This window comes from Mixophyes fleayi, chromosome 2, assembly GCF_038048845.1.
Source record: "Mixophyes fleayi isolate aMixFle1 chromosome 2, aMixFle1.hap1, whole genome shotgun sequence".
NCBI lineage: Eukaryota > Metazoa > Chordata > Amphibia > Anura > Limnodynastidae > Mixophyes > Mixophyes fleayi.
This window is the reverse complement of record NC_134403.1, coordinates 27,645,294-27,671,415: the sequence shown is the minus strand read 5'-3', so window position 1 is coordinate 27,671,415 and position 26,122 is coordinate 27,645,294. Positions and strand designations below refer to the sequence as shown.

General features: G+C 42.6%; 1 protein-coding gene across 5 annotated transcripts in view; it reads right to left on the bottom strand.

Moving 5' to 3' along the window:
• Positions 1 to 15,398, bottom strand: part of FAT3 (FAT atypical cadherin 3) — a 451,200-nt gene extending 435,802 nt beyond the window's left edge. For all 5 annotated transcript variants that reach the window (XM_075198718.1, XM_075198719.1, XM_075198721.1 and 2 more), the window contains exon 1: positions 15,249 to 15,398. The gene's annotated coding sequence lies outside the window, so the exon portion shown is untranslated. The remainder of the gene's footprint in view (positions 1 to 15,248) is intronic.
• Positions 15,399 to 26,122: the final 10,724 nt, after the last annotated feature.

Below are 26,122 nucleotides of genomic sequence, written 5' to 3'. Positions count from 1 at the left end.
CTTTCACCTGCGGCCCTCCTGACCGTCACCTGCAGCCCTCCGAGCCCTCACCTGCTGCCCTCCGAGCCCTCACCTGCTGCCCTCCGAGCCCTCACTTGGTGCCCTCCGAGCCCTCACCTGCGGCCCTCTGAGCCCTTTCCTGCGGCCCTCCGAGCCCTCTCCTGAGGCCCTCCGAGCCCTCACCTGCTGCCCTCCGAGCCCTCACCTGCTGCCCTCCGAGCCCTCACCTGCGGCCCTCCTGACCGTCACCTGCGGCCCTCCTAACCATCACCTGTGGTCCTCGGAGCCCTCTCCTGCGGCCCCCCGAGCCTTCACCAGCAGACCTCCGAGCCTCCACTAGTGGCCCTTCGACCACCCACTGCGGCCCACCGAGCCCTCACCAGCGGCCCGTCGAGGCGAACCCCCACCTGCGGCCCGCCAAACACTCACCAGCGGCCCGCCGAGTCCCCACCTGCGGCCCTCAACTACTTCTTTATCGTCTGTCTCATGTGTTTGTTACAGCATGTGACACTTGTTTAAAATGCCTGCTGATATGTTATTAAAGATATGGTACAATGGTATAGAGTGACTTATCGTTACACAATTAACTTGATTTCCAAATAACCAAAACTGTTCTTAAATATATTATATAACTATGATACATGTGTTGTGTGATTACTTGTATGACCAGTTGTGAACGACATCTTATCTCCGTCACCCTATAACATCACTACCCATCAAAGATGACAATATTACTTCACCACGGTGTCCGTTTTACGATAGAACGTATACATTTCATGTTTGCTCATACATCATGTTTAATTCTTCTCTCCCTTCATCAAATTTACCTCTGCTTGACATTAAATTGTGGTCAATTACCCAGCATCCTCCACTGCACTTGTAGCCACTCCAGCGCCTCCCCCACACTACAGCCTGTCAGACAGAATCACCTCACAATACAGCTCAGCAGCAGTCTTTTCAATAAAAGAAAAAAAAATGAATACACAATTCAACATAAAGGTCCACATAGGAAAACATAAATGCATAAAATAGCAATAAAAATACTGAAATGTTAGATTTTTTCCCCTCAAAAAATGCTGACCTACATATTATACAGGAATAATGCACTCCTACTGTGAAATATAAGGATATTTGAAACCAATTTGGAATTCTATGCCCTGTATACAGGATTTACATCTATTATCCCACATACGGAACCTTTCAGACAACAGGAACGGCATAAGAATCAAAATGAAACAATAGAATTACAGGACTGCCATCATTTCACAGGAGCTCCCCCATACAGAAACAGTTACATTACACTGGTCCTTTAATGCAGCTTAATTTGTTTTACTGAAGATCAGCAAATTTCTAATTGCCAGCTGCTAACTAGAAAACACCACAGCCATTAAAACCCCCCTCAGATAATAACTTCTTATTTTCCGACGGCACATTTACTTGACTTTAAAATGTTTTCAAAGTTTACTTCTAATTAAGATTCAGCGCACGTGGCTGACATAACTGCCTAACCAGCAGTGATACAGACAACAGACAGCAGAGAGAGCAAACGCTACAGAATTCATTTTCCGAATCGCCTTCCACCTACAGTATCCTCACATCTCTCAAACAGATTTTTCTGACAAGAACACATCACAATCTGGCTATAGGCCCTTGACAGTAAGTCCTGTTCAGCTTCTTCCTGCTGTATGTTGCAAAGTAAATAAAATGACAATAGCCGACACACTATAAGAACGTCCCTGGCTTCGCCATTTAAATGAAGTGATTTTTTTTTTTTTTACATATATATTTTCAAGGTTACATTAAGGTTTGATGAATTCCATCTATGTACATCAAAACTACTTTTCTGATGCCGATGTGTATAAAAACAGATTCACAGTGCAATTTATAGAATAGACGCAGGGCAGGACTTTACGTAGGCAAGAGACATAGGAGTATATTTACTAAACTAAACTGTGGGTTTGAAAAAGTGGAGATGTTGCCTATAGCATCCAGTCAGATTCTAGCTGTCATTTTGTAGAATGCACTAAATAAATAACAGCTAGAATCTGATTGGTTGCCATAGGCAACGTCTCCACTTTTTCAAACCCGCAGTTTAGTAAATCTAGCCCATAGTGTTAGACATTTATAAAAACAACACCTGATAAATATTGGGCGGAAACGTTGCAGAACGGCTTTTTAATTAACTGCGTCTTATTTTCATGTTTTTTTCCCCTAGTTTGCAAAACTTGCGCTGGAGTCTATTGTATGACGTCAAAAGGGTGCATGGATAACATAGAGGTGATGTGAGCTTTATTTATCATTCTAAAGAAACATCTATTCGTAAAAGGCGCCATTTAGAATTCAGAGTAAATCCATTTGGAAGGTGGAATTTTGCACCTTGGCAAAACAATTTTGCACTGGGGGGGGGGGTGGAATTTTAAAATATGCAGGCAGCTTTAGAGTTGGGAGAGAGTGGTCTTAGGTCAACAGTAAATCGCAGTGTAAAGGTTATTAGGAAATCGCCTACACAGATGGGCGATGACATCCTATGCTAACGGGTAAAGGAATTTATATTTCTCCATCAAAGATAAAACCACGTTATCATCATCACCATCATCACCATTTATTTATATAGCGCCACTGATTCCGCAGCGCTGTATAGAGAACTCCTTCACATCAGTCCCTGTCCCATTGGGGCTTACAGTCTAAATTCCCTAACACACACACACACACACACACACACACACACACAGATAGAAAGAGAGTAGGGTAAATTTTTGATAGCAGCCAATTAACCTACCAGTATGTTTTTGGAGTGTGGGAGGAAACCGGAGCACCCGGAGGAAACCCACGGAAACACGGGGAGAACATACAAACTCCACACAGATAAGGCCATGGTCAAGAATTGAACTCATGACCCCAGTGCTGTGAGGCGGAACTGCTAACCACTTAGCCACCGTGCTGCCCAAACCACAACAGTGAAATAATCAGGACTGTCCTCATCATCATCATCATCACAATCAGGAATGTCACCAGCCCATCCGAAGGATGTACACACGGGCATCAGTGCCCGCATCCAATCCTCACCCCAAATGTCGCAGAGCTCATCAACACTAGAGAACCCTTCCAGCCAGGAAGACGTTGAATGATACCAAGGGGTAGATTTATCAAACATTCTAAAGAGGAAATGTAGAGGCGTTGCCCATAGCAACCATTCAGATTCTAGCCATCATGTATCTAATATATTCTACAAAATGATAGCTAGAATCTGATTGGTTGCTATGGGCAACACCTCCACTTTCCCTTTTTAGAAGGTTTGATAAATCTACCCCCCCCCCCCCCCAGCCTTAAACATATATAAATAGCATTAGTCTGTGGTATATAAAGTAAATTAAATATACAGAGTCAGTGGGCTTGTATAACTAGTTCACCAAGGGCCATTACTTTCAGAATATCCCCTGGCACATACCTGCAATAAAGCACAAATCTACAATAGGCACAAAAGTATCTTGGAATAAAAGATTCCATTCAACCTTTAAACCTGAAGTGTTAAAGATTTCTAAAGTACTAAGTGAAGAGTTTAATGAGGTCTATTTAAATCACCAGTTCTGTGTAGCCCACAATGCTCACAATTGGTTTCGATTGGCGCCATTGTGCAATACTCCTGAATATAGTGTCTGGATTCATATCAGGTCATGACTATTACCGGGCAGGGATTCCTCTTGACAGTCTTGTCCTTGTCTCAAGCTCCTCTCATTATTCATGTAGTTCTGTGTATGCATATTATTCCATGTACTATGTACTCTACCGTGACTTGATTAATCACGGCGAGGAATCCCCTGGGAATGATGAAATGTGTAATGGAAAGTCAGGTCCCTGGAAAATAAAATGGAAGATTCTGTGTATTGCCTGCGGTACATGGAAATAACGCTAACTGTTCTCCCTATTTACAACTCATTGTGCTTTAAAAGGGAAAAATAAACCCAAAAAGACAAAAAAATTAACTGTGACTGCTGATAATAAGAATTATAAAATACCTTAATCTTAAAATAATACTATTTAAAATATATATTTTTGTTTTGTGGATTTTTAAAGCACAAAAAATACGACTGATCAGCAAATTTCTCATAGGCTGATATAAAAATAAAAAGTTAGATGGACTGTGCCCAGCAAATAGCACGGTCTAATGCCATTGAGGCATTCCTGGCAGTAGAAGCATACTTGCCTACCTTTGGCAAGTTGTATCCGGGAGAGGGGCATATCTAGAGGGCGGGAGGGGGCGGGGCATGGTGAATTGCGTCTTTTGGTCTCGCCCCCCGCGTCAAATATGCCGTTTTTTCGTGGGGGAGCGGGGCCAAAATGATGCGGTGAATCGCGTCATTTTAGCCCTGCAATTGCAGGATGTGGGAGATTTGCCGGCTCTCCCGGGAGTCCGTGAGACCGACCCGAATTTCGGGAGTTTCCCGGACATTCCGGGAGAGTTGGCAAGTATGAGTAGAAGGCATGACGTTATTAGACGTGAGGCAAATATGTGACAATCCCATCCAATCAGAAACATTTGCTGCCTTAGTTTATATCTGGCAAATTTTTGCCGACTCGGCTCAGCAGCCTATTAGGAGCATTTTAAAGGGGAAAAAAATGCAGATAGCCCAGTGACCCAGCCAAATGTGGCTCACAATATGCCCCCCCCCTTCTGCCCCCCAGCCTCTGTTCTCAGCCTATGGTAGCCCAACCCCTTGAATTCTTGTGGACCAAATTCACTGCGAAGAGAAATTAATGCATCGATTGCAAATTAAGCTATTGGAAATTTTTATGACATCAGCGTGAAGGACGTGGCTGGACTAATCGAAATCAAGTAAAAGTCAAAAAGGGCCAATCAACCATTGGGTGTTCTCCCACCTCATCCCGTCCTCATAACGTTTTCCCCTTTTCTTCATCGTTTTTTTTTCTCCCGCTTTACTCCACGTTTAATTATAGTTAATATTTTATTTTTAGTCACACCTTCCAAGAGGACTACAACAGAGATTGCAGGGCTACTGGGATGCTTAAATCTCTCAGAAAGGAAATCTGGGTACACACGGATGCAATGATCGTGCAGATCACACGATTCACGACCATTTAGTCAGATATCACATTAGTGTGTACGCTGCAAAGATCCCTTTTTATCTTACCAAAGCACATCGTATCTGTTCATTTGGTTTAATAAACTTCCTAAAAATCACAATCAGCGATGCTGCAATGTCGGGCAAATGTGGAAGTGTGTACAGACTGACGACCAGCAGTGTAGGCAGATATCTGTAGAGTGTGCAGAGTCGCAATCTTTTCTGCAGGTGGTTATCACAGATGAAGAGCACAGATCTTACAGTAAATCATGTAAGTATATACACATGAATCGACATGTTCATCGGGACTTTCAGCCATTGGTGAAATTGTCACCGAAATTGCATCTGAAGCAGTGGCGGATCCAATCGCCCCCCTAGCAGTACAAGTCTTTTAAATTTAGGTTCAAGACGCCAATCAAAACGGGTGGAGGGGCGGGACCAATCGCGGTGGGTGGGTGGGGTTTTCCAGGGCCAGCCAATCAGAATGAAGGAGGGCCGTGGTTATGCAAAATTGCCCCCCCCCCCCCCCCCTAGAAATTACATCTATGTCCGCCCTGATCTGAAGTAAGATGCATAGGTGTGTACCCAACTTAACGTCTTTCTGATTACACTTTTCAACACTAACAAACATTCACAGTGAAATACTCACATGAGTTCACATAGCTATACACCTACACACACTCATATTGGGATACATTTGAGTCACAGGAGCCATAATACACAGCCCCCTTGTAGATTACCTCTGGATGCCAAATTACATAAGTGTTAGGAATACAATTGATTTTTTTGTTTGTACTGTAATTGTCTTGCAAAAAAAAAAAAAACCCTAGTTCCTGGACATAGATTTTCCCAAACATGTTTGAGCATGTATAATATTTAAGACATATAGTAATATATATTAGTTGTATTATTATATTCCTAATAAACAACTTCCACTTGCAACAGTGAATTATCAACAGTCTCTTTATTCGAGGAGCAAGGACAGTAATAATATTTATGTTCCTGAACACAATAGTTTACTGTCCAGGCTGCAGACTGGATGAGATCCCAGCTGAACATTCCTTTGCAGAAATATGCAAAACATTTGAATGATTCTATTTTCACCTTATATGTGGGGATTTGCAAGATTGCCCAGAAGATACAAAAGTCTCATTTCCATTTATTACAAAAGCAACACAAGCCTTGAGTAGCTTTAGAGTAGAACTGATTCCCACTCTTTGTCATTAGGCAGATCTAGGAGATACATCGAACAAATAACACAAAATGACATTTTGTTAGATGTCACTTTAAAAAAAAAGTATATAAATGATTTTTGTAACCAGAAAGATTTTTTATTTTTTTTAAAGAATTCTCCTACAGCACTTGATCAAAGCACATTTTCCTAATATAATTCTGTGTCTTCAGTGTAATGCTTACTACCAAGGGCAACGAATAGTATTCCCATATGTGACTGAGATTGTGAATCCTATACACTCTCTCTGCCAGGTCTGGATCCTCCGGGGAAACGCTTGGCAAACACTCCTGTCAAATTGCTAACATGCATTTTAATTGGACCTAAATCAAAAAACTATCAAGTTAACAACAAAACCACACCGACTGCAAAGGAAGAAAGGAATTCATTTAATGGCTAGATGAATCTTTAGAATTTCTGGAGTCAACTCAGTCAGGGTTCAATAATTGGGCTTTTTTTTTTTATTATCAGCGATAATGCAATCCTTATTTTATATTGTACAGGCCTTTTCTACGGCTCTGTATAATACATAGGAGTGTGTTACTGCCAGATTTGGTTCTAGTGAATTATATACTGTGTGCCCTGTTTATTACATAAGGGGCAACCTCTCTCCCAAAACTATGAAGAGCCCCTACAGCAGAAAATATACTATGGATCATTCGTGGCATGGAGAGAAAATAAATGTTTGCTAGTATTTTTAGGTTGTATTATGGGCTGGACATTTGGGTTTGTAATATATGATGTGTAATATGCTGAGCCTCTGAGGCATCATATATGGGGCTGTGCTATATGCTGGACATTAGACTTGTAGCTTCCTGCTGCCTCCATTCCCCTCTTCACATCATGTCACTGCCCCTGTCACATGCAGCCCTGTCCTCACTAACACATCACTCATCTCCTGATATACTCTGTGCTGCTGGTGGACCCTGCTCCTTCACTATATAACTCTCAGTCTGTGGCTTCCTGCTTCCACCATTCCCCTCCTCTCATCATGTCACTGCCCCTGTCGCATGCAGCCCTGTCCTTACTGACACATCACTCATCTTCTGATATACTCTGTGCTGCTGGTGGACTCTGCTCCTTCACTATATAACTCTCAGTCTGTGGCTTCCTGCTTCCACCATTCCCCTCCTCTCATCATGTCACTGCCCCTGTCGCATGCAGCCCTGTCCTTACTGACACATCACTCATCTCCTGATATACTCTGTGCTGCTGGTGGACCCTGCTCCTTCACTATATAACTCTCAGTCTGTGGCTTCCTGCTTCCACCATTCCCCTCCTCTCATCATGTCACTGCCCCTGTCACATGCAGCCCTGTCCTCACTAACACATCACTCATCTCCTGATATACTCTGTGCTGCTGGGGGACACTGCTCCTTCCACTATAGAACTCTCAGTCTGTAGCTTCCTGCTTCCACCATTCCCCTCCTCTCATCATGTCACTGCCCGTCACATGCAGCCCGGTCCTCACTAACACATCACTCATCTCGTGATATACTCTGTGCTGCTGGGGGACACTGCTCCTTCCACTATAGAACTCTCAGTCTGTAGCTTCCTGCTGCCTCCATTCCCCTCCTCACATCATGTCACTGCTCCCGTCATATGCAGCCCTGTCCTCACTAACACATCACTCATCTCCTGATATACTCTGTGCTGCTGGGGGACCCTGCTCCTTCCACTATATAACTCTCAGTCTGTGGCTTCCTGCTTCCACCATTCCCCTCCTCTCATCATGTCACTGCCCGTCACATGCAGCCCTGTCCTCACTAACACGTCACTCATCTCCTGATATACTCTGTGCTGCTGGGGGACACTGCTCCTTCCACTATAGAACTCTCAGTCTGTAGCTTCCTGCTGCCTCCATTCCCCTCCTCACATCATGTCACTGCCCCTGTCCAGAGCCGGATTAACAAAATGGGCTTTCTGGGCTATAGCCCAGGGGCCTCGGGCAGTTGGGGGCCCTAACAAAGATTTTTAGTGGGCAGTGTTTTATAATTGTTTTTTTTTTTTTTCATAACACAGGCCTGTGATCGGATGGGGACACCCCACCCTTGGGCTGGGGTGGGGGGTGGGAGGAGAATTGGCTGCAGAGGGGGCAGGGGCCTCACAGTACACTTAGCCCAGGGGCCTACATTGCTTTAATCCAGCCCTGCCCCTGTCACATGCAGCCCTGTCCTCACTAACACATCACATCTACTGATATACACTGTGCTGCTGGGGGACCCTGCTCCTTCCACTATATAACTATCAGTCTGTGGCTTCCTGCTTCCACCATTCCCCTCCTCTCATCATGTCACTGCCCCTGTCACATGCAGCCCTGTCCTCACTAACACATCACTCATATCCTGATATACTCTGTGCTGCTGGGGGACACTGCTCCTTCCACTATAGAACTCTCAGTCTGTAGCTTCCTGCTTCCACCATTCCCCTCCTCTCATCATGTCACTGCCCGTCACATGCAGCCCGGTCCTCACTAACACATCACTCATCTCGTGATATACTCTGTGCTGCTGGGGGACACTGCTCCTTCCACTATAGAACTCTCAGTCTGTAGCTTCCTGCTGCCTCCATTCCCCTCCTCACATCATGTCACTGCTCCCGTCATATGCAGCCCTGTCCTCACTAACACATCACTCATCTCCTGATATACTCTGTGCTGCTGGGGGACTCTGCTCCTTCCACTATATAACTCTCAGTCTGTGGCTTCCTGCTTCCACCATTCCCCTCCTCTCATCATGTCACTGCCCGTCACATGCAGCCCTGTCCTCACTAACACGTCACTCATCTCCTGATATACTCTGTGCTGCTGGGGGACACTGCTCCTTCCACTATAGAACTCTCAGTCTGTAGCTTCCTGCTTCCACCATTCCCCTCCTCTCATCATGTCACTGCCCGTCACATGCAGCCCGGTCCTCACTAACACATCACTCATCTCGTGATATACTCTGTGCTGCTGGGGGACACTGCTCCTTCCACTATAGAACTCTCAGTCTGTAGCTTCCTGCTGCCTCCATTCCCCTCCTCACATCATGTCACTGCCCCTGTCCAGAGCCGGATTAACAAAATGGGCTTTCTGGGCTATAGCCCAGGGGCCTCGGGCAGTTGGGGGCCCTAACAAAGATTTTTAGTGGGCAGTGTTTTATAATTGTTTTTTTTTTTTTTCATAACACAGGCCTGTGATCGGATGGGGACACCCCACCCTTGGGCTGGGGTGGGGGGTGGGAGGAGAATTGGCTGCAGAGGGGGCAGGGGCCTCACAGTACACTTAGCCCAGGGGCCTACATTGCTTTAATCCAGCCCTGCCCCTGTCACATGCAGCCCTGTCCTCACTAACACATCACATCTACTGATATACACTGTGCTGCTGGGGGACCCTGCTCCTTCCACTATATAACTATCAGTCTGTGGCTTCCTGCTGCCTCCATTCCCCTCCTCACATCATGTCACTGCCCCTGTCACATGCAGCCCTGTCCTTACTTACACAATAACACAAGTGAACAGGACAATGCCAACCACAAGTTCAGAATTCATCTCCTGAAATACGCTTATAAATATCTACTGAATTGCCATGCCATGTGGAGGAGTGTGAATATCGGGGTCTACTACCAACGTGAAGGATTCTACGATACTATAATTAGGATTCTGTACAGTCACATCCTGGTCTGCCACTTGGTTAAGTGCTTAAAGTGGACAACCTTTGTGATCCAAAGTGGGGGCTGCCCTCTCAATTCTACAGGAGGATAAAAAGCTGTCTCAATTGACCGTTAATAATAAAATACTTTCTAATCAATTTCTTTGAACGCTACTTACAGCTTCTTTGCTTCATACCTCCCTTCCTCCATAAAACGTATTGTATCTATTGTACGCACTGAAAGCATATTTATGTATTTAATGTAAAAAATAAATAAATATTTTGATAAATGATTATACTGTTAAGAGTTGTTCTTTTATTTTATGCTACAATATTTTTTATGTGATATGTTACCTTATATTGTACATAGGCACATGAGTATACTGCAGTCTGTATTGTCTGTCTACGTACGGCAAGTACGGTTTATTGTAAGCTTGCGAGCAGGGTTCTCTTACCTCTCTGTCTGTATGTATTACCCAGTATTGTCTTATTAATGTTTGTTCCCAATTGTAAAGCGCTACGGAATTTGCTGGTGCTATATAAATAAATGATGATGATGATCATCATCATCATCAGATCCGCTTGGATTTGATGACGAACGGATCAATGCACAAGTTCTGTGCGTTGTTTTTAAAACGCAACTTGCATGCAACTTGCGTTCGGACTTGAATAAGTCCCTAAATGTTTTCATTTCTATGTCAAAAATGAAAATGAAAATTAGTCATATATTATAAGGAATAGCATATGCCTTACTATAGAATATAAGAATAGAGAAATAATATGTGGCCCTGAACTTTAATATGGTCATGGAACAATTGCGACTTCTAATATATCTCCCAGTACTCCTGCATTACTCACATGCAATTCATAGATTTATAGCCATGTATGTAATATATACATTTATATACAAGCCAATCCAATTGCCCCCTTGTGCAGTCATCCATTGAATATGGGAACAGCCAGGACAAAGTACTTTCCTGTATCCCAGATTATTCATGTGTATCAGTTACAATCAGTGTGAGGAATGCAATATCTAATGGAACACCGGTGAGGGTATAGAACACATATTAAGTATAGAACGCAGACAAACAGCTTAAGCACCATCTCGCCCCAGTTGTACCAAGAGCGGCTATAGATGCCATTTAAATCTCAGCTTTGCAGCTGTACCGCACTCCTCCCCGGCCTGTGTGATTTTCAAAGGGATCTACCTCAAACACAGTTTAATCTCCAGCCCACTGAGCCTGTGTGAGAATTCCACAGCCACCCAAGCATCACTCACCATCAAACGCTCGGTGTATGTTTAATTTATGTCAGGCTAGAAACTTACCACTTCAGCATTTTTGGGCTCTTCAAAATAAAAGTCAATGCTTTGCAATCGGTAGCATCTTGCGTTACCGTGGCAACGTCATCCCATCACACACACAAAATTGGGTTAGGGAGGCATCCTTGTTCTAACGCAGACAGGACCCAGTGATTGAGGAATAATGAACTTTCACAAAGCACAGGAGAGATCCTGTAATAAATATTTTAATTATCCAACCCACCATCATCCCAAAGCAATAAAAATATTGCTAAACTAACAATTCAAATGCTTCCCATTGCATGACTCTGGCAATAAGGATTTCTATTACCTAATGTTTCAGTGTATGAAATATCATAGTATTAAATATGAGATAAAATCTAATAACAGGGAAAAAACGGTTACAGAGGACCAAAAACTGCATTCTCTTTCCAAATGTACTATTAGGAAGTAATATTGCATACCTGCTGATGGTAACGATTTTGGAGGGACATTCCGATTTGTGGGCCGCAAAAGGGGCAGGTTTAACATAAAAGTGGGTGTGGTTTGCATACATGCGATCATCTGTGGGCGGAGCTTAGTCAGAGCAGGGGCGGGGTTTATTTTATCCCACTTTCAGGATTCTAGATGCTGGGAAGTATGATATTGTTCTATACATACATAAATATACATGTCATTTTTATTAAAGAGCTGCTCTAAGTGGTTGGTACAAGGAGGTTGCACTTTTATGTGACATTTACACTTTTGCTCAGTGCACCACTCTCGATGTTACCGCCTCTCTGCAAACCTAGGTGCACATCTAGGTTTGTCGAGTACGGGGAGTAGAAATGCTCCTTGAAGTGCACTGCGTGGACCCTCTAAGCGCAGCGGTGGTAAAACAAAGGAGTTTTGCAATGCACATCCAATGATTCATGGGTATCAAGTACATATTGTCAGGTATAATTCCAAATAAATATATTGGTTCAGCCCATAAATTGGCTGCCAGGGGGTTGGTCCACTTTAATATTGTCATATAATCCTGTTACACACATTTGTTCAGAGAGACTAGATGTATATTCTATGGCAGTCCCTGCCACAACAACAAAAAAAAGCAAAAATAAATAAAATATTTTTCCAATCTCCAATCAGCTTGAAAAAAATGCTTTCATATTTTTATCTATTTTTTTTACTATTTCTTTTTTTTTTTGTTATTAGTAGGTCTGAAAAACCCAAGTCCGGGCGTTCAATTCCACTGTGCCTGGGCAAACAGACTGCCGCGTCAAACGCGCGGATAATCCTTACCGCTCTCGGTCACTGTCGCACCTAAGTATCACTCAGCCGCCCCAGAGATGCTTTGATGATAAATTGCGCAGATAGTTGGTATCGTTAAGTGGCTGTAGAAAATCAGCCTTATTGCTACAGATCGATAAATAGAGGTATCTGTCCCTTTAAATTTAAATAAGACAACTGTGTTATTAATAAGCAGGGGTAGGCTGGGCTGCGGGGCAGGGGGTCATCGGCCCCCCCCGGGCCAGTCCATTAGTGGGCTACCTTGGGCTGGATCACTGGGCCACCTGCATTTTTTTTTTCCTTTAAAATGTTCCTAATAGGCTCCTGAGTTGTGTCTTGCCCGGGGGCTAAAATTTGCCAGCCCTCCCCTGGTAGAGAGTAAAATTTAACCCTACCCCCCCAAATAGGATGGTTATTAAAATAATACTGATATAAGGAACATACTAATACTCATTTAGAAATATTTGCAGTTATTAGATATTAGGGGTTATCTGATATAGATTTACTGACATTACAAGACAGTGATTTACAGACAATAGAGGACAGGTGATAAGAATAAGCCTGCACATTATGATAACCTTACAACTCTCTATGCACACATCTATTACAGTTCCACATCATTAATTAATAAGCTTTTGCTATACAATATTACTTATTTAAAACACCAAGAGCTTCACATACAGATATTTCCAGATGAAGCATTATCAGTGGCAAAGACCTAGGGCTTGAATGCTAAATAGCCACATAAGAGGCTGAGATGCATATCCCTGATAGGACGTTATCAGTCGCCTCTATCGTGCCCTGGTCAGAGAGTGGAATAAAGTCGGGATCAGACTGTTCAGCTGCTGCATCAGCTCCCAGTGGGAGAATCCTGCTCCTAGGTCACTCTTCACATCCCCTTCACTGAATTACACCAGTAACCGTAGAAACTGCCTGTGAAAAGAGCTAGAGAAGTTGTTTTTCTTGGCAGTACCCGGGGAAACGATTAGTGGGCACAAAGGCTTTAGTTTAAAATAAGAAGGAAGAAAAAAAAAAGTGCATTTTCTCCAATGCAGTTGGCAGAGAGTGAGGGGGGAATAGACTGAACTTATTGTCACTCAGTCCACAGCAGAGATCTTAGAGATCATTCCCTATGTTACAATGTGACATGAAAGCGCACGGGGAGAAAGGGCGATGCAGCCACTCTGCGTAAAGATCACTGGAAACAGCGGGCGCAAAGACGAATCTGGGACAATCTCTGCATAAATTATCTGCTGGGGAAAAACCTGGTGGCTCAGCTCCCACTAAAAAGGGACAGCGACACCTCCTGCAGCCCAAATCCATCCAACCGCAGAAAGTAACCCGCTCACTCCTGGAGCGCGACGCTAATGAAAGCGCACGTCTTTTTCGCACGCGGAGTCAGGATTCCAGAGTCTGATGCTGAATTACTTTCACCTGTCACTGTTACACGAGGGGACCCACTGTATAACATTAATCCCCGCACAATGCACATGCCAGCAGGTTTTTTTTTCTTGCCTCAAGTTGCCTATAAAAGAAGCAAGTGATGCATTAACCCTTAACCTGCCTGCGCCTGGCTGTGGAAGAGCTGTGTCCACTAATAGGCTATTACAGGACAGACCTGGAAACTCATACAATGCTGCAAGGCATGTGTGACTGTTAAGGTATTTTTGTGACTTCTAGAAAACCCCGAGCCTGTGGTCTTCTCTTAGGCACTTGAAAGGAGAGGAGAGAAGGGGGGGGGGGGGGGGGCGGCTGTTAGAATTGACCCAGTGGATGCACCTCACCTAATGAACCCCCTGCTCTGAATGCAGATTAGCTCCTAGAGAGGCAGCAACACCAGGGAAGTAACAAAAGTCACCAGTTCACTAAATCACAATGTCCTTCTGAATTAACAACCTCTATGTATGATACTGCACCGGCAGCAATCAGTCACCCACCAGACCGAGGAAACTTTCCCATCACAGGGGTCTGGCGGAGCTGACTTTGCAATGAAAATACATTTTGTACTGGGCAGTTAATGCTCCCAGGCACAATATAATAAACAGCTCACCACAGACATCATTACCACCACCACATCCCATTGTTATACCAGTTAACCCTTGCAGAAGTCACTTGAATTGCAAGACCAGAACACAAACGGAATTCCCATGAATTAGCCAAACAGTGTGTAATCTCTCCAGCTGTCAGGCTGGCTTAATGTCTCCAGCCACATGAAATATATGTATATATATATATATATATATATATATATATATATATATATATATATATATATATGTAATGCATGCCTATATGCAACCTTATATCACACAGTGCTGCATAGTAATAAGCCACTCTATTATATAGATACATTTGTTTAGTTTGCATTTTTTCCTTAGCAAATCAATGCATGGCATACACAAGTATCCAGGCATCTGTATAACTGGATATGCACACAGACATCTATGAATATATACACTTGTAAGTGTCCCCATTAATTAAACACATCGTTTTTTGGCAAACACCTGCATACAACACAGCTATGTTATTCTGCCAGCCCAATATCTATAACAGCAAATAGATCCGGGAACTTCAAAGGCATCAGCTACAGATCTGACCTTATCCCCCATGTCCTCACTTTGCACAGCCACAAACTTTCCGGCACAAGCAAGGTGGCAGAACTTCTCCTGTGCTGCCGGCCAGTAGCAATGCAGGAATGTGCACACAAAGAGACGGAGGACAATGCCCCAAACTCACCCTGGCAGGAGGTGGCTGCGCAGCTCCAGGCTCCTAATACAGATCCATTGGGCTGGTAGCAGACCGCTCACAGTAGCTGCCTTCCAGGCTCACACACGGCCAGCCTTGTGCTGTGGCTGCCTATGGACTGGGAGCCTGATCCTATCTCTTCCTCCAGCCTCTGCTAGTGGGAGAATTCCCAGCCCACTAATCACAGCGCAGCCTACTGGGGGAGCCCTGCCTGGGCTCTGTCTCTATTCCTCCCTCTCGCTGTACACTCGCGCCTGTGTTCCTCCTGACACTGCTGCATCACATTGCACTTCTGTAGTGCTGGCTGTGTTCTTCATAGCTAGGAGGGGAGCATGGCAGGTATTGTGCAGGTAGGTCCTGGTGTGGAGGGCAGGTTCAGGAACAGATTTAATGTCTTATACTGGAGGAAATGTTACTTATAATAAATGAAATAGTAATATAATAATAATGCATGACTATAGGTAACATAGTAGCATACCTAAAATGTATATATGATGTATATAGATAATACATCAATACAAAAAGTCAATTAAATGGTTACTAGATCTTTGCAGTGGCCACTAACTGGGGAGGGGGGGAGCTGTGTGCGTGTGTGTGTGTGTGAGGGGGGTGCCCTCTTTGTAATATATGAACAGCAGTTGATGGGAAGGGGGATATATGGGATTGCTGTACAATATATGGTTGTGAAATGCATGGCTGGGACCATGGGGTGTCGCTGTGCGGCACATGACTGACAATGGGGGGTTTCTTTGTGTTTTGTACAGAAGCGGTGAGCAAGACGCAGGGAATGACTGGCGAATTTTAGCCCAGGAAGGGGTTGGGGGGGGGGGTGGTTGGGGGGCAAGACTGGGCTCAGCAACCTAGTAGGAACATATTAAAGGAAAAAAATTGCAGGTAGCCCAGTGGACCAGTCTATGCTAGCCCGATATGGGACCGGCCCGGGGGGTAAGATCCTGACAAGACAGCAGGGGAGGGCTGGCAAACTTTAGCCTGGGGGGCAAGACTCGACTCAGCAGCCTTTTTTAACAAAAACAAAAATGCAGGTGGCCCAGTGACGCAGCCCAAGGTAGCCAACTATGGGACCGGCGGCGGCCCCCCAGCCCAGGCTGCCCCTACACGACAGTGAGCTGCAAATATTAGTATTGCTGTAATAGCATACTAACATTAAATGTTGGCGGTAGACATTGGGCACCATATTAAATTAACACTTTTTTTTTTATATTAATTACTGCCCTTTGTAGTAGGTGTGTCTTAAAAGGGAAATACTATAGTTTACCTGTCCCCAGATGTGTTTTTAAGAACCTGTTGACCTTACTTTAGGATTAATTTTTGAGTTTGGACTTTAAAATGTTCAAGAAGAAAATTGGACGTTTCTGTTTTACCAAAATATTATTATTTTTTGGGAGTATCATATTGATAGACAATGATAGTAGACTTTTGGGGGAGTTGAAATCTCCTCCTTCACCTCCTTTCATTTCATCCACGTCACTGCATTTTCAGATAATGTGACCTCTCTACCCAGAGGCGGAGCTTGCGAGCTGTGGACTGCGGGGCAGGGAGGAGGGCAGCTAGTTCCCCGTGCAGCGGGGCCCCATTATCTCCAGGGGCCCCTGCTGCACCAGTGGTAACTCTGACACTGTCTCGAACCTGTTAAATCTCATTTGAATATTTCATCCCGCTAAATGAAGTCTTGTGTTTGCAGGTGGGAGAGATCTGATGCGTGTAAGTGCACCCGGAAGGCATTTGGGTCGGAATGCCCCAGTCTGCCCATGTTTTGCCAGTCTGTAAGTGACCCTTACTGGTAACATTATTAATTTAATCTTGGGGTAGGTTAGGTCAAATAATTAAATGGAATTCTAAGTTTGGGAAGAAGAAGGGCTATTTGTCTAATGAGAATGCTATTAATGTAATGTCCATGTTGGAAGGAAATAGTCCTATTGATTAAATGTGAATGCTATTAAATTAATGCTGTGGCTAGCTGAGGATAAATAAACTTATCTATTAAATGTAAATGCAATTAATTTATTGTAGGGGCTGGTTGGGTGGGAGAAGGCCTAATTATTAAATAAGGGTGCTCTTCATTTAACGTTGTGTCTGGTTGGGGGGATAAAGACTAAGGGATATATTTACTGAACTGCGGGTTTGAAAAAGTGGAGATGTTGCCTATAGCAACCAATCAGATTCTAGCTGTCATTTTCTAGGATGTACTAAATAAATGACAACTGGAATGTGATTGGTTGCTATAGGCAACATCTCCACTTTCAAAACCCTCCGGAATGTTGCAGCTTGATAATTTACCGCTTGGTGTGCTGATTGGTTGCTGAGGTTCGGTGGCAGTTTTGCACATGTTCGTAAATACAATAAGTCAATGAACAAATACAAATTTGTAAAATAATTAGTTAAATATACCCCCTAGTGTGTTCACTTATTGCTCGGCTTTCCATATTTTATGTACCTATTCCTTTTCCAAACAGGGCCCCAACATTCCAGGATCCAAACAAGCAGCAACATCAGCAGGTAGAATAGTGCCCTGAATGGTCCACCCTCTTTCTGTGATGAGCCATCATCACATGACATGACATTTCTAGTCCTCTCCACAACCGCCTCCTTCACTTGGCAGCCTGAAAGAGCATAGGCAGGCCAGACCACTAACTTCTAGTAAGTCAATCACTTAAAAAATGCCTCCCAGTGTACCCCCCAGGATTCTTATCATTCGCCTCACATGCCACTCACGTCACCTGACTATGTTGTGATTCCGTAATCCAATTGGTAGGCAGTCAGGTGACAGCCGCTCACGACAGGAAGACGAGGTGAAGACAGACGACTTTGCAAGCACTGTCCCCTCACGCATGTGCCAACACTGAGTACAGACCGGCTGCCATGTTTTTTTTTTTACATTTAATGATTAAGAATATAAGAATATAAATATGCTTATAGTTGGGCAAAATTACCAATTTTCCAAAAAAATACAGATAAGGGACACTGATAAAAATACTGGTAAGTGGAAACGCCGTTTGCATCCTGGACTGTGATTCCATTTTGGAACAATGAAGTCTATTTAAAAAAGTGTCTAGTACACTTTATTGTAAAGTTTATATGGCGTTTATAGTTATGTTAATGGGAAATATATTATTATGATATTATTATTTTTGTTTATATTTGATGTAACAATTTATAGCTGTATTTCCCCATATAAATCTTACATACTTTCGTTATTCATTTAATATTTTTCCGTTAGACCAGGACATAGAGGTCACACACTTGTCTGTCCGTGTTTATTTGTGTGGATGACTCACTCTTATGTAACTTGTTACTTTCACGCTTGTGTTTTGGAGAAGGGCGATGCACTCAGTACTATTCTGAAACAGACCAAGATGATCTTTGCTCTGATTCGACTGTAACGTACAATGCACAGAGTTCTAGGGTTTTTTTCAGTTCGCAGTTACTGCGTGACAAAGTGACTCCACCATATAATGTATATTTAGGTTTATACCCCATCCCCCACCTGCCTAACATCACTAGAAGTTAAAGGTATTGTCCAACTTGTGTTACCAGATAAAAGGTGGCAGACTATGCCTTTGAAAAGCCCCAGCAGAAGAAAGATTTCTCGGAATTACCAAAGAGCCAAAGCTAAGTACAGGGAGCCAGTCACAATTGGCCAATAGCCATCCAATCAGGTGCTGCATTCAGTACACACCTACATCCATGCTAATTTTAAATTAAACTTCTGCTTGGGCTAGGTTAAGTGTTGGTTAGGGCTTCCAACCCTTATGTATAGATATTTTGCTGCTAATTTCTAAAATAAAATATTATTTTGTAATAATAAATGAATTGCAGGCAGAATTTTGTACTAACATAACTGAAATTATAAGCGGCATTTGCATCAAAATAGAACCAGAGAAGGTACCTAAATGATGCACAACCTTAATCATCATCATTTATGCATTATTTGGGTACAATTGCCGAGCCAGGAGGATGTCTGATTTTTACTGATTTTAGTTTATTAATCACTGTCGATAAAAGTGAGTTTATGGACAGTTGTCAATCCTCGTTGTGATGAGCAAACCATAGTTGCTGAATGAATGAGATGTTACATGCTACATGATATGTACCATCTAAAACTGGGGTGCCCCCCAGATATAGAAGACTCATAAGAGCCGGTCAGTCGTTCAACCTATTGTTAGGTAACTGGCAGCTGACCAATCAGCAGTTGGCATTTAGAATCAAGAAAAGTAATGAAGTTGAAAAAGGTGAGACGATTGCATTATTTTGTCCACCACCGAGTTCTACAAGCATAGTTTTACTGCCTAATAATCCTTACAATTTTATTTTGCTAATTGGAACACAGGGCTATTAAATTACTTGCTATAAGGGTTTAACATTTGAAGTGAGGTGTTCAGGAGGCGTCTCAATGCCACTGTTACAGACTGCATCTAACTATAAGACTGTTCTTCCTAATTATTACCAGGTTTCTAAGAAGCTGTTACTATAGTTGGCTCAAATAGAATGTTTAAATGGTTCTCCATTATGTGCAAGGTGAGAAAATTCCTTAGCAAATCTTCCAGGGCTTATTTACTTATTCTTATCGGATTTTTTTTACCAACCTAAAGCCCTTCAGTTTATTTATTTTTGTCTAGAATATATGTAATAACCAACACAGTTTAGTTAAATATATTAAGAAACTAGATGACTTAAGGCAAACATTATTATCAGTACAGAGTCCCTTAAATTTGAACCAGGTGTAAAATAATAAGTTATTTGCATGCGCCCAAATATTCCAGATTAAAACTTGACTTGAATATTTCCAAGAGAGTGTTCTATTGATATGAAATGGATGTGTGGAAAGATAGATTGGATGGCCATAAATTATACCAAATGATAAAATACAATTTGAGTTTTCCCCCCTCTGATGCCTTATGGGTGAAATACAGCACTTACAAATGCAGTGCTTAACATATATGTTAGTCTGAAGCAGGAGCTAGCCAAACTCACTTTGTTAGATAGCTATGTATTGGTTTTTTCATTCCAGAAGCTAGCTAACTTTGTTATTACATAAACTAATATAGATGGAGTTAATGTCACTGCATTGCCTGTGGTAAACAGAATTTATCTATCTAACCAGTCCTAATTGCTGAGCTGTATGTGTAAATACTATATTTCAACCATAAGCCAGCAGAAGAGAAGTCATAACAATGACTGCCTTTTATATTATTAGAATTGGGGGTATGGATTAATAGAAATACATTTAGACACAGACCACTATTTAATATGTTTGTTTACAGTTTTCACTAAACTAATGCATACTTGCCTACTTTCAGTAGGTGACATCCAGGAGAGGGGCGTGACTAATGGGCGGGAGGGGGCGGGGGTCCTCGAATCGCGTCATTTTGGCCCCACGAGTAAAATGACGGTTTGTCGCGGGGGCGGGGCCAAGATGACGCGATTCTCGGTGAATCGCGTCATTTTAACAAGGGAATTCCGGGATGCGGGAGAAATGCCAGCTCTCGCGGGAGCCCGGGAGACTGACCCGAATTTTCGGGAGTCTCCCGGACTTTTCGGGAGAGTTGGCAAGTATGAACTAATGATGTACCAAAATAGAACCACATATATTGTGATCTTTTGTGAGAAGCAAGAAGTGTAAATATAAACTTGTTGCCTGTATATTTATAGCGTAAAAATTGATGCTATTATTTACTGATCTTTTCTTAATAGATTGTTTACAAGTTCCTGTTTTATCAGTTCTGGATCTACAATTGTTATCTCAGTTTTCTTCCTTGTCTTCAATGTTTGATGACCTGTTACTCCTTCCTTTGCCTAAAGGACTTCTTTGTATATCTGCTGTAAACCAGCCCTGTGGATCGTACATCTGCGAGTGAGGTCATGAGACTTCCTGCCATGGCTTTCATCTGGCAATGCACCCACGGCAAATATAGAATCCAGAGAGAGTTATTATATATTAAAGTTACTGGAGGGATTTGCAATTGTTGCATGGGCATAAAAAATGGTATGTTTAAGTGGACTAATAACGGACCTGGATTATACTTTATGTATGTCATTTATATATATATATATATATATATATATATATATATATATATATATATAAAAAAAAAGGGCAATCTAAATGTTCCAGATATTTATTATGTTGTATGGTTAAGTGATTTAAAACCTATTTTTGTTCTCAGTCCATGTATTTTATATTTCAGCTATTTCATTCCTCAAGAACAGTCAACCAGGTTATTTTCAGCTGTAGTGCACAAGTCATGTATTGAAGATATCTGTTTGTGGGACTACGGGAACATATCATTAATATTGTAATTTAGTTATATAGCGCTGCCAGGATACACAGCGTTGTACATAGATATTTTTCATTTACATCAGTCCCTGGAGCTTACAGTCTAAATACACAGGGAGAACATACAAACTCCACATAAAAAGCGCACTGGTCAGGATTTGAACTCATGACCCCAGCGCTGTGAGACAGAAATGCTAACTACTGTGCCACTGTGCTGCACAGTCATTGATTTATCTGTTCATAGGAGGGTTTATCCAACTATTAAGCCCCCCCCCCCACCCCCGTGCAGCAATACAATCGTGAATGGGTTAATGGAGGGAGGGTGTCTAAATTTGAGAGACTTTCTCATTTTGGGAGAAATCACCACCAACGGCTCAGCAACACCATTATCAGAACATGGGAATTTTGGGAGTAGGTGGCTTACAGGAGTTAGGAAAGGGTCCTCCAAACGTACCCTTTACTGTCACTAAAGTACCCACCAACAACATAGGATAAAAAATAGGGATACAATTGGCCATATCTCCAATCCAGCAAGACGTATCCCTCACCACATGCCCATTGAGATGAGGCCACACCTTGAAATCAGTAATCTCCATCCGTTTTGGACTCAGAAAAACTAGACCATATGATGAACATTGTGGGCCTGATTTATTAAGGAACGTAAATTCTGATACGTACCGTGGTTTGTGTTAAATTGTTCTGCTTATGCCCAGAATCGGACTATACACCAGAGAACACAGCAACGCCCAATTCATCTAAAAGGAAGACACTCTACGAATTCATGTGCAGCATGGGGAGGGAAAGGGTCGTATGCAGGTAGTCAGTCTCCAGTAACGGCAGTGCCAAGCTCGAGCGCACACAGCAGAGTCCTATTCAAGCTTCGGGATCTCTAAGTCGTATCAGTTGCGTATCAGCTATAGGTCAGGTGTAAGTGCCGATTACAACTGATGACAGCTGTATATACATGCTATAACATGTGTTTGCAATCAGGAGCAACTGTAAAATGCATTTTATGTACAGTAGACATTATTAACATCATAATAAATGTATTTCATGTAATTTAAAAACAACATATTTGTAATGTTTTTCAGTAAACACTATTATTAACGGGTGACAGTAATTGAATATTTTTCTGTGCGTTCTGTTGTGACTTTATATTCCACATACGTGTTGTACGTATCTGCAGTGTGCTGTCAGAACGGACCTAGATCCGTATTCATCAAGAGATGTTTGTGCAGATCTGTTTATAGTTAAGGTATTTATGTCATATTAACGTCCATTCCAGTTTCCTGGTCCAAGATGGATCATTTTGGCCTCTACACTATCACAACTTTGTGGCGCCACACTCCCTGCCCATTACCAACATGGAGGAGCAGCTGTTCCTCCTTCATGTCATCGGCCAGAGTCTACGCTGGGGATGCAGGGAAATTGAAAATACTGAATGTCCCATAAACCTTATCATCCTAGACGGCCAATTATTTATTGGTCCAAGGCAACTGAATCATTTTCTTATTAACCAGAGATCTCCTGGATCACTTCTGGCATCAGTGAGGCCTATTAGTGCGTTGGATGAAACACCAGCAATCCTCTGACCACTTCTACTAACATGCCCGATAATGTGCTGATCCGTATCAGTCGGTTTATTATTGGACTGGCCCTGGGAACACACGTGCATTAACTTTCCGTAAACTAACAGTCTGCCTTATTCATTAATAACGAAATAACCAAGTGCAGCGGACGCTCTACCAACAGAACCTGTGCAGTTATTTACGAGTTGATGTGTTTGGTTGCAGTAATCAAAGAGATTCCACTTGCAACTCTAACAATGACCGTGTTTGAGACCATCTGGCTCAGGTACATTAATTGTAGTTACGTTGCTACCAAAACAGCGGTAAAGTAAATGTATAACAGGGAGAGCACTGAACATTTTCATTTGTGGATACAAAACTATTCTGAAGTGATGCTACTACTTATTAATATTTTGTATGTAAAGCGTGAGCTGCTTTGATGATCAGTATGAATGACTGAGTAAAAAATGTCTCAACTAATATAATTTGAACTGTATTGAGTAAAAAAGAAGCCTATGCTGGACCTTACCCAGAGCCATATTAAGGTGGGGCGCGGTGGGCACATGGCTCTGGCCCCCTGGACCACCGATGGACGATGCAGTAGCGTCTCCTGCAGCCTTAACAGCTCCAGTGATAACTGGCTCGGTCACCATTGTATGCCACAACTCCTGGCTCCCTTAGCTCTGCAGCATTGTTACGTCACCTCCGCAATGCTTAATGAAGAGGAAGCCCTATGGTAAGTCATCAAATATTAATTTAGATCATCAAGGTCCCTAATAGTGTAGTATATTTAGGAGCATGTGTCTCACAATTGGGTGAGTAAGTAATTCTCTCTCTCCCTGAATTATGGCGCTATGCTCCTAATTTTAGATCATAAGGTCTACCCTGTCTTAAATCACAGCCTTAATCCTGCTCTGCCCTTACCCTGACTAAGGCAATTTAATATTTATTTTTATTTTATATTTATTAGAGTGTAGCCTATCAGCTCACCAAGAACAGTGACATCACTGAGGCACTTTGCATGCTGATTTAATATTTATGAGAGTGCAGCCTATCAGCTCACCAGGAATGGTGACATCACTGAAGCACATTGCATGCTGACTTAATATTTATTAGAGTGTAGCCTATCAGCTCACTCGACAGAGTGACATCACTGCGGTCATTTGTGATACTGTCCCTGGTTTTCAATAAATAGATTCTTTGCATCTCCGTGAATATTGATTCTGCTCACAAGATGCAGTCGCTGCCTCTAATGTGTGGGCTAAAGTGCACTTTAAGCCATTGGGCAAAGATCAGGGGCACTCGCTTCAGGGGCGCACCGAGGATTGTCGGGGGGGGGGGGGGGGGGGCGGGGGGTTTCTCCCCGTCGACCCGAAAAAACCCGAAAAAAACAACCCAGAGAGAGAGCAGCCGCGCATGCGCAGCAGCTCCATTTCGCCAGCTCTGTCCTATACAGCAGCCGCAGCGCTGTCTAAGAAGCGTCTGCGGCGGTGCTGTATACGATACAGCACCGCCGCGGACGCTTCTTTGACAGCGCCGCGGCTGCTGTATAGGACAGTGGCCACTTAGTTAGCGCAGGGGGGGGGTTTCTAGAGACTCAGCAACCCCCCCTGCATGCGCCACTGCGCTTAACTCACTTAACAGAAATCTCAATTTACAGCACTAATGTCTGGGAAAAACTTTCTGAAATGAAATGATGACAAGCTAAGTCCAAATTCCCAACTTTTCAATAAATGTGGCATTTAGCACATGTATAAAGCAGGTCAGAATTATTACACATGACGCATTCTTGAAGTTTAAAGTAAACAAGTATTTATAATCCCTATATTTTTGTTTCCTTTAAAATATACATTTCTTATATACCAATCGTTCTGGTAGACGGGTTAAATGCGTCCGAACTCTGTACTGAGAGTTTGCTTAACTTACTGTTATCTCTTATTACCTAATGTGTGTGTGTGTGTGTGTGTGGGGGGGGGGGGTATCCTTTACTCTTGATCCTTTTCAGAACACAATATGCTATAGTCACTGCACTAAAGCTTGGTTAGAAAAAAAAGCAAACAAAAACCAACAAAACAGTTGTTCTTTCTGACCGCATGACTAAATTGCTATAAAGTTATATTTCTATAAAGTACATATATTTTTAATCCATAAAGTTGGAGAATTCTGCGATTCACTTTTGGGATAAATTCATGAGGGTGCTCTATTTGCGAGAATATTTTAATGTACATATGTACCTTTTGTATTGCATATTGTCTCTGCTTAGGGTATTTATTTTTGTTTTTTTCACATGTTATCTAAATAGATAATTCACTGTCATTCGCATATTTCAAGTCCTGGATGTTCCTTTCAGTGTTCCTCATGCAGTTGGCTGGCTTCAATGAGGAGTATATATATATCTATAATATAAATGTCTAGTGGCGTGTGTTAGTCTGTCTGTGTGTGTGTGTGGAAAATATAAAACCAAGCTGCAGCGCCACCTGCTGGGCGGCGTTATACACTGACCTACTAAATTCTTAGTGTGTGTGGGGAAAAAATTCAGAAAGGGCTGAAATTTGGTATACTAAGATGTTTTTAATTTGTTAATTTAATTTGTTAATTGTTAAAAGTGTTTATAAAGATTTAAAAAAAATATATATATATTTCTTGAAGGAGAAGTGACAGTGGGGAGTGGTTGGTGGTTGCCGGGGGTGACAGTGGGGAGTGGTTGGTGGTTGAGGCCTGGGCTATGGCCCAAATGCATGACAAGAACCTTTTTAACACCTTAAGTAGCTTGATTTGACTAGAGTGCATGAGTATCATGCACGAGTTAACTTGTATATATATATGCTTCAATTATCAAAGCAGACATACTGAGTGTAATGTGCGTCTGTTTCAGGGTACACTTAATTTGGGTCTGCGTCCGCCCAAATTTAACACGGAATGAATCTGAAGACACGTGCGCTGGTAAACATGGATGTAGGTCTGCCCTGATCTACTACACACGACGCTGCAGGATACGTCCA